This window comes from Anneissia japonica, unplaced genomic scaffold, assembly GCF_011630105.1.
Source record: "Anneissia japonica isolate Jap-2015-1 unplaced genomic scaffold, ASM1163010v1 scaffold288033_len957474_cov176, whole genome shotgun sequence".
Lineage (NCBI taxonomy): Eukaryota > Metazoa > Echinodermata > Crinoidea > Comatulida > Comatulidae > Anneissia > Anneissia japonica.
This window is the reverse complement of record NW_022715491.1, coordinates 457,168-467,542: the sequence shown is the minus strand read 5'-3', so window position 1 is coordinate 467,542 and position 10,375 is coordinate 457,168.

Genomic DNA, 10,375 nt, shown 5'->3' with positions numbered 1-10,375 from the left:
AATAAAAAACAGCAACAAGGAATACAAATATATAAATTGATTAAAATTAAAGCCAATAGATTAAACAGTTGATAAAGTTTTTTTTTTCTCTTTCGTAGAAGTTAACCCACTTTTATTTCTTTCTCTTTTTGTTACTTTTCTTCTTTTTTTCTGCTTCTAATACATATTTAAAAGAAAATGAATATACAAAATAAAAACAATTGCACTTAGGAGGGGTCAGTCCACAATGGCTGACTATCTTTTTTTTTTTAACATCCTTCCACTTGTAATAATTTCTAAATATGTTTTACCAAGATGTAATTAACATTATTAACATCGTACATTAAAGAATTTCTTCAAGTCATTAAAAAAAACATATTTATATACATATACACTGCACATATACATAATATTATTTTCTTTTTAAATCCACCCTTTACCTTTCATAGGAATTTCATTCTCTTTTATTTCTTTCTCTTTTTGTTATTTTTTTTTGTATGGAATACACATACATATACATTTCACACTTATCATATATATCTATATCCGTATACATCCATGCACATACATACATATGTACACATACGCACACATATACACACATACATATATATATATATATATATACACCCATACATATATACAGGCCCATACATACACATATACATACATATACATTCTTTAACACGACGCAATAATTACACTTTTTTGTTTTCTTAATCATTTTATTTTTATATACTTGTTTTTTCTTATATATAAAAAATAGAAAGAGACGTATTATATTGATAATTATACGGTATTATATTTTACCGTTCTCAATAGAAGAGCATGATGATAATTGTGTAATAATATTAATAATATTAATAATTATTTTTATCCTTTTAAAAAAAATTTATATTGGCCTATGGCTATATTTTTAAATTATTTTTTAATTTTTTCAATTTATTTTTAAGTGGTTTTAAATAGTGCGTATATGCACCAACTACTACAATTTGAGTACAATATTATCTCATACAAGGTTTCATCTATTAATATTGTTTTTCTTATGGAGTAAACTCCACTAGACAAATCATTGTTGCCCATTTGATACATTATTCGTATTTCCTGTATATATATATTTTTTTTTTAAGTTATTTTTTTTAATTCATTCATTTTGTATATACATTCATCAACACAATACAAATATTCTAAGTATTGCTGTTACCTATGTAAGAAGAGTACATGTTTCTGAACATTTATTGCGTATTAAAATAGATATATAAATATGCTAAATGTATAAAGATGATTTTTTACGTACGGTATAGCTACTTGTATAATGACATCATTTTTATGGTAACATGGTACGTCGGACATTGTTATTTATTGATAAATAACAGTTTTCTAAATAGTGTCATTCTCACATACAATTCAGAATCGAGCAGTGCTTTTAATGATTTTATTTTACCCACTGCTGCTTTGATAACGGCAGCTTTGTATAGGCAAAAACAAGCAACTGTGTAAATATGGTTAACATAATTGTTATCAGTACCTAGCACAATATTATTAAAAGTTGCAGTATATCCAAAAATCATTCTGTCTATTTCATTCCAGACATATTTTGCATTTACACAACCCCAAAAGAGATGATAATCATCTTCTTTAATATTCGGATTACAAAATAAGCAGCAGTCATTGTCGGAGAGTTTCCATTTAAAAAGACGTGAACGTGTGGTTATTGTACAATGCATTAATTTGTAATTAAAATTTGCAAGGTTTTTCTCAACAGTGTTTTTTACCTTTCTTAACCACACCATTTCCCAATGAATATCTGGAATATTTAGGAGGCGTTCCCATTTAGATTGGATTTTACAAGGTTTTTCCGAAAAACATTTTACATTGCAATTATAAATATTTTTTGTATTCATTAAATATTAACATTCAATATTATTTTTGCCACTGGTTTCAGTCTGGTTGGAATTCTCAATTAATAACTTCCAGGCATGTGGTATAGCTGATAGCACTCTTTTCCAGTCAGATATCCAATTATGCCTTGATTGTAATTTTTCAACGATTTCATCAGCTTTTAAAAATCTATTACCCTTAACAATATCACTTATTTTGACAAAACCTGATTTAACCCAGGATTTGAAGAATAAAGACTTTTTATTTAATACCACATTTTTATTCATCCATATTACTTGATCACACATATCTTCATAAGTGTCACAATTTTGTGAACTAGATTTATTTAACATGCATAGTGACCTTAAGATATTTCGGTAAAAATGTTGGCACTTTTGTATTAATTGTATTATATAAGTCATTTATATTAGTTACTTTTGTGAAAATGTCTTTAGAACCCAATTGTTCTAGATAGTAAAGCGGTATTTGCTTCCATCTTTCTTGTGTGTTTTTATTCAATAATTTTTAAACCAAGTAATATGTAATGACATAATCCTTGCTTCTAGGCATGGCATTTTCATTCCTCCGTTCTTAATCTCCTCATATAATATGCTCCTTTTTATCTTTTCGCTACCTTCCCAGATAAAATCAAATATGGTTTTCTTATTTTTTTTTTATTATGTGTTGTGGAGTTTCAATTATACTTGCTAAGTAGGTCAATTTCGATAATGCTAATGTATTTAAAATACAAATGTTACCGCTCATGGTCAAATTTCTCTTTTTCCATCGTTCAAGCTCATTTTCGAGCTGTATTACTCTTTCATGCCAATTTTTTTGAGTGCAAAGACTTTTGTTATACCCAATGTATACTCCCAGTATTTTGAAAGAATCGCTCCATTGAATATTTCCTGGTTGCTCTTTTTTATTTGTCAATGTTCCGAGCCACATTGCATTTGTTTTTTGTTTTTTTTAATTTCAATTTTGCTATATTACAAAATTCATCTACTGTTTGCAGACTTCGATCAATGCTGTTAAATGTACTGACGAACAATACTGTATCGTCTGCTAACTGGGCTATTTTTACTTCATGATCGTTATCTATTTATTTTTGGGAGTTTAATTCCTTTAATATTGTTATTTTTACGGATTTTAGTAGCCATAATTTCTGCTATAATGATGAATAATAATGCAGACAGAGGACATCCTTGTCTAATTCCCCGTTGCATAATAAATTTTTCGGACATCCAACCGTTATTAATTACACAGCATTCAGTATTTGCATATAATGTTTGTATCCAGCTTACAAAAGAATCGCCGAAATTGTATTTTTTTAAAACTGAAATCATGAACCTCCTACTTACGCTGTCAAAAGCTTTCTGGAAATCTAATGAAATCAGTGCACCTTCGGCTTTGGTAGAGCATGTATATTCCATTAGGTCTTCGATTAATCGAATATTTTCTCCTCCGAAGCGCCCTTTAATATATCCTTTTTGGTCTGTATCTACTATTGATTTAATTACTTCTTGTACTCTGTTAGCTAGGCAGATGGCCGTTATCTTGTAATCTAGATTTAATAGTGTTATAGGTCTGTAATTATTCAAGTCATATTTATCACCTTTTTTAAAGATTAAATTAATAACTCCCAGTCTCTGTGAAAGCGACATCATGTTATGATTGGCATGGGTATAATTTATTGCTTCGCATAATAAGTTACTTATCTCATTCCAGAAAAAACAGTAGAATTCTACCGTAAGTCCATCGCTTCCGGGTGATTTTCTTTTTTTCATACAATTTAGCGCCTTACAACATTCTTCTAATGTGATATCTCCTTCGCATATTTGTGTTTCGTCTTCACTAAGCTTGGTAGTCAGATGATAAAGTTGATGATTTTACACTTATAATTTTACACAATAAAAATTCAGCGTGGCAACAACCCGTTTCATGTGAGCCAAGAGCTGGTGATGAGAATTCGCCTTCTTGCCAGCTTGCAACAAATGATGCCTACGAAAAAAAATATCTTCAGCACTTCCAATCTGATGGTCAGCCGTCTATAAGGTGTATGAAGAGTTTCACTAAAAAGTACATACTTGAGCTTGAAAAGTGTTGGAGATACTTGTTCAATCAACATAACTCAGAAGAGCCTTGAAAACATATGATATCAGAAAACGACGTAACTAGAATAATACATCCAGGAAAATGAAAAAGCTTAAGACTTGCATATATCAAAAAAAAAAAAAAAAATTAATAATAATAATAATATTTATTGCCAGATTTTTTTTTATTTCCCTGTAACGTAAACACATAGGTATATTAATTTATTTCTTCCCGACGAATTGTGTTTTTTCTCCACTGTATTGTGTTTTGTGTTGTTATGTCAAGCTCCCTATGTTGTGTGTATGTTTAAGCCTGTATTTTACACTTTTATTGTCGTGGCGAGCGTGAAATGTGTCGGTGATTTTTATTCATTATACTATTGTATCGTTGCAGCGCTTTACTAATGTTTTTATTTTATTAGGTAAATTGCCAAATAATAAAATAGAACGCACAGCTTGCGTAATACATCCAAAGGTCTTCAGAAAAGCTATCACTGATCACATCACCCCATACAACACAAGCTACACGTTTCGCACTCTCTTGCACAGATAACATAACCTTATTAGTAGAGTAGCTAAGGGCCACTTTAGAGCATGCCTCCATGCTTAGACAGAGGTAATTTGGAAGCCAAAATCGTTCTGGCGTAACGATTTTGGCTCCCGGCCTAGTTTTTCCTGACATATCAGATTGAGATTGAATTTTATTGTCATGTTATGAAAATCGTTACAAAGTCATGGAAATTGTTATCTCTGTTACAAATATAAAATGTATGAAATAATATAGAATTGTACAAAATGATGTTATATTCAGGTAGGGTCGCGCCAGTGGGGAAGGGGTTAGGCATTCTCCCGTCGGGGAGAGCTGACCCCTCCCTGTCGGGAAAAAAACAAACACAATTCGGTGAGGAGAAAAAATGTATAGGCCTATTTATTTTCTACATTAGTAGACTCCAAATTCAATTAAATAAGCCTTTGAAACCCCTAAATTTTCATAGGCCTATTTTTCGGGGACTTCGCCCCCATGGAACGCTTTTGAGACATTTTGAGCAGTTCCCGACCACGCCCCCTTTTTTCATCGGAACGGCGGCTCCCCCTCTCCCCGTCGGAGACCTCGGACAACTCCCCTCCCACCCCACATCGGGCAAATCTTGGCGCCACCATTGTACACAGGCAATAATATCATCGTGTAACTGCCACATTTTCGAGCTGGACGATTGAATAGTGGGTCCCTAATCTGCCTATGAATGATGATCTTTTCACAAGCCTATTTTAAGCATGTCTCGGGGCCCCTCTTCCAATTAGAGGACGGGAATCCTGTTCCTCCCTCATTCGTTAACACCAAACTGAAGGCAGCAATAGTTTTTTCACGTTACTCTGGCCATAGTTTCGAATTGGGGCTGCAACCTGGGAAGCAGAAATGGGGCGCCCGGCCCGAAGCGGAAATTCGCACTATGGGAAGATGGAACTCACAAGCCTTCCGCAATTACATCCGCATGTCGCATAAATTATGTCGGTCTGAGATTTTAGCAATTAGCTGGGACAATAAAACGCCGGTAGTTCGCAAACACGCCTGTCAGCAGAGGGCTGGGGAAAAATTACACTCATAAACGTTTCATCTACAAACCGTCCTGGTTACCCTGTTGTTACCTTATACACAGGCCTTTCAGCATGGCTGGGGCAGCACGACAGGCAATAATACTGTCCAAAAATAATTACGGGTACCCTGCTGTACCTCACAACACTCATTTCAGATTCAGTCAGTTTACTTCACTGAAAACGTGCCTGTTAGCGGCTGGCCGGGGCTACGTAGTGAAAACTATTTTCCTCGATATTGTACGGTACGTTTGGAAAATCTATTAAGTCTTAAATTTGCCTGTCAGCAGTGGGCTGGGGCAGTTTACGGAGAACACTATGTATATTAACTTTTAATTTATTTTTTGTATTTATGGCACAGCAATAAACATATTTACTAATCGGGTCTGGGACAGTGGTGGCGCCAGGACCTGCCCGACAGAGGGGCTAAAGGCCGCGACGGGGGGGGGGGTAGTGGAACGAGTCGGTGGGGATATTTGATGAATTATGGCGAATTTGTATTACTTATTTGATAGGCATCGAGTTACTATAATATGACTTCATGTAGGCTATGCTTTCTAATGTTGAAGTCAGCTTCCAAAACCGAAACATTTTGAATAAAGCAAAAAACAAAGGGTACCGGTATGCAATGTATCCATTTAATTTATTTTCAAATCCTCAATCTTGAAAGTGAAATTCTATATTTTGGAAATTTTGCATGAAATCTGTCAACCACGCTGTCATGGTCGATGTTGCTTCACCTATCACGATGTATTCCAACCATCATGAGGCTATCTAAATGAGCATTTGTCATAACAGAACGCAAATTATTTTTAATTAGTCTCATTGAATTATTATTATTATTATTATTATTATTATTATTATTATTATTATTATTGTTGTTGTTGTTGTTGTGATGAAAAGTTAACACAAACAATATGGTGGCTAAACGAATATTACATGTAAATATTGTTTACCCAGTCAACAGCATGCTGACTGGTTCTGTTTCCTAACAGTTTCTTTCTTTCTTTACCCAGTCAGCAGCAGCTGACTGGGTTCTGTTTCTTAGCAGTTTCTTCTTTCTTTCTTTACCCAGTCAGCAGCATGCTGACTGGGTTCTGTTTCCTAGAGTTTCTTTCTTCCTTTTTTTCTGGCAACATTTTAAAAGGCTACTAGTGGCAAACTACTGGATCGATTTAATTAAAACTTGGTCAGTAGGACCGGTGCCACCTCCCATTTATGTGTTGTTCACAACTTGGGGTCAAAGGTCACATAAGGGGTATTAGGGTCAAAAAACCAAAAATCGTATAAAAGACTACTTGTCTCACAAATAACGTAGCACAGTCTTGTCCTTTGCACATATACGTTGGCATAAGGCAGGGTCTATAGGGTGTTCAGGGATAAGGGGTCTTTTATCTTTTTCTGCCAACATTTCAAAACGCTACTAGTGCCAAACGGTTGTGCCGATTTCAACCAAACCTGGTCAGTATAATCGGTGACACCTTTCATACATGGGGTGTTCACTGCTTGGGATCAAAGGTCACATAGGGGTCATTAGGGTAAAAAACTTGAATAAAGGAATAAAGACTTCTTCTGTCACAAATATCATAGCACAGTCTTGTCCTGGGCACATATGTATTGGCATAATGTAGGATCTTATGGTGTTCAGCGATTTACGGTCAAAGGTCATTAAAGGATTATTCTTTTGTTCTCTCTAGTGACATTTCAACATGCTACTAATGGCAAACCATTGGACCAAATTTAATCAAATTTCGTCATTAGGAATCGGCGACACCTCTTACACCCCAGTCTGGGATCAGGGGTCACATAGGGGTCATCGGGTTTAAAATTTCAAAATAGCCCAATTGAGCTCAAATTTACCAGGAATGATCCTTAGGACCTTCTAAACATGAAAAAATACTCTTCACCCCATATGTCAAAGTTCATAGGTCAAAGGTTCAAAATGTTACTAATGGCAAACGATTGAACCGAATTCAATCAAATTTGATCATTAAGAACCAGTGACACCTCCTACACCCCTGTCTGACATCAGTGGTTACATAGGGGTCATCAGGGTCAAATTTTCAAAATAGCCCAATTGAGCTCGAATTTACCAGGAATGATCCTTAGGACCTTCTAAACATGAAAAACTACTCTTCACCTATAGGTAAAATATCACAAGGGTCACTATAGTGAAAATTATCAAATACTGCTAGTAACTAACGATTGGACCAATTGCATTAGACAGACTCCTACTAAACATGGTGTCACGTTAAGTTATGCGCTATGGTATTTTATGCCATTGTTACATGTACAGGTGTCACGCACCATTGATTTGTAAACTACTTGCAGTTAAAAGACCTTGGCACTTTGTGATTCGGGTAGTGATTGAGTGCGGTAAAGGCTTGGTGTTAGTTCAAAACGGTCTGTGACCGTAGTTTGATAAGCCAGGAACAAATAGGCCTTAGTATATACCGTACGTGTAGATGTCAGGATAGACATGGATTATGTTAACCTATAAGCTGTAATTGTAATTGTAAGTAGGTTTTAAGAACAGTTTGTGGGTAATATTTCTAATTAGCACTTATTAGTGAGATGAATATTATTATTGTAAAATGTCTGGTATTTTACTGTAGGTGGCCTCGTGCCCGTGATATACCTTCGTTTGTGGTGGATAACACATTGCGTTGCATAAACTGATTGACTACTCATTCGAAGCCTGTTTTGGGAATCGTGTGTTTAGAAGTTTCATGCAGTACTCACACTTATTATTGCGAAATACAGTTTGGAACAGTTTACCAATTCAAGTTGATGTGTATATTGGACAATGGATAAGTCAATGAACATTACATTGTTTTGAACTCTGAATATATATACTATTATATATATATATTATATATATATATATATATAACGAACCATACACATCTAGATGTGTATAAGAGACAGGTTAATATTCTATATGTTCAATTTATGCTTACATATTAAGTATGGTTCGTTATTACATGGACAATGTGATGATGGTTACAAAGCAAAATAAATCTGTGAATGGTATATTGAGTTTGTAATTATTTACCCGTGTGACACATGGGGTGTTCACAGGTTGAGGTTAAAAGTCACATGGTTATCTCTTAAAAAATGACTGGGTTCATGTTCTATTAGACATAGTATCTCTAGTTTTATTTGTTTGTTCCACGACAAAATTTATCGTCTTCCCCGACGGGGGAGCTATACTTCCCGACAGGGGATGGGGCTATATCCCCAGCCCCTCTGGCGCCACCACTGGTCTGGGAGTTTTATCAAATAATAGTATAATTTGAGGTACCATAATTTGAGTGTTATGTCGAATAAGAAGCTAGTTACTTATTCGCCGTAGAGGGCGTGTTTGCAACATAAGTCACGTAACTGTGGTTGGAAATGATAGATGTGGGAAAAGGTCTTATACCCATGTCAAAATATTATCAAATATTATAATTTGAGTGTTATGTCGAATTAGAAGCTAGTTACTTATTCGCCATAGAGGGCGTATTTGCAAATGAAGTCACGTAACTGTGGCTGGAAATGATAGATGAGGTCAAATGTCATCTATCCATGTCAAAAAATTACCAAAGAATAGTATAAGTTGAATGTTATAATAGGCCTTTTTCACGAATCGGTAGACATCTTGAAGTGATGACAAACATTGCGAATCAGCGGTGCGTAACCAACAGAAATAAGATAAGCTTTTGGGCTGATTTTCTGACATCATGTTGTTTAAAAAATGATAACTCCAAAAATGTTTCCAGGAAAATGTTCTTAAAAGACCAGTCTACACCACTATATGATTGAAAAAAAATTGAAAAATTTTTTTGACCTCTGAAATTAAGATTGATTGATCTTAGTATTGTATTAAAATAGGCCAATGCATTACAGTACAGTAGCATAAGACTTTCGTGTTTTTACTGTTCCAAGTAGCGATAATATACATATTTCTCTTACAAAGTACTAGTTATGTTTTATAAAGAGGTATAGTATAGTAAATCATGTTTTTATCACAGGAAACTCTCATATGGTAACTAAAACAATGCTAGTTCAGAGTATTACTAGTACTAAGCACTGTAATGCATATACCTATTTTAATACACTACTGAGAAGCTTTTTTTTTTTATTGGATACGACGCCCCGTTTTAGAGTTATGATTTTTTAAATAACATGTCAAAAAATCCGCCCAAAAGCTTATCTTATTTCTGTTGGTTACGCACCGCTGATTCGCAATGTTTGTCATCACTTCAAGATGTCTACCGATTCGTGAAAAAGGCATATTAGAAGCTAGTTATATATTCGTAGTAGATGGCGTATATATGTACATTAATTCAATTACCAATGGCGGAAATGATAGAAGGGGTCAAACATATGGAACGTTTTTGTCACTTTTTATCATTTGCTAGTCCAGCTATTCCGAAAGCAGCGAACTGAGGTCAAATCAACCCCGCTGTACAAGCAGTTTGGATCGACCAATTAAAAACATTGGGTTTGTTTCATTTTCATTATCGGGTTAAATACTAAAAAAAAAAATCAATTTGCACAGTCAATATTCTTTTGTTAAAACTTGTATTTGAACACATATTTAACAGTACACATAGAACAATGTAAAGTGAACAAATTCTGAGATCTCCCTTCCCCTAGTCCACACTTTCGTGTTGAGTCAATATTCTTTTGTTAAAACTTGTATTTGAACACATATAAATTGCATTTTTTGCAGAAATATAGCCTAATTGCTGCAAGTTTCTTGTCTTGGGACATTTGTTTTTTAATAAAGGTAATAAAAGCACACAAAAAATCCAACTGATAACTAAATTAGGCCAAATTAC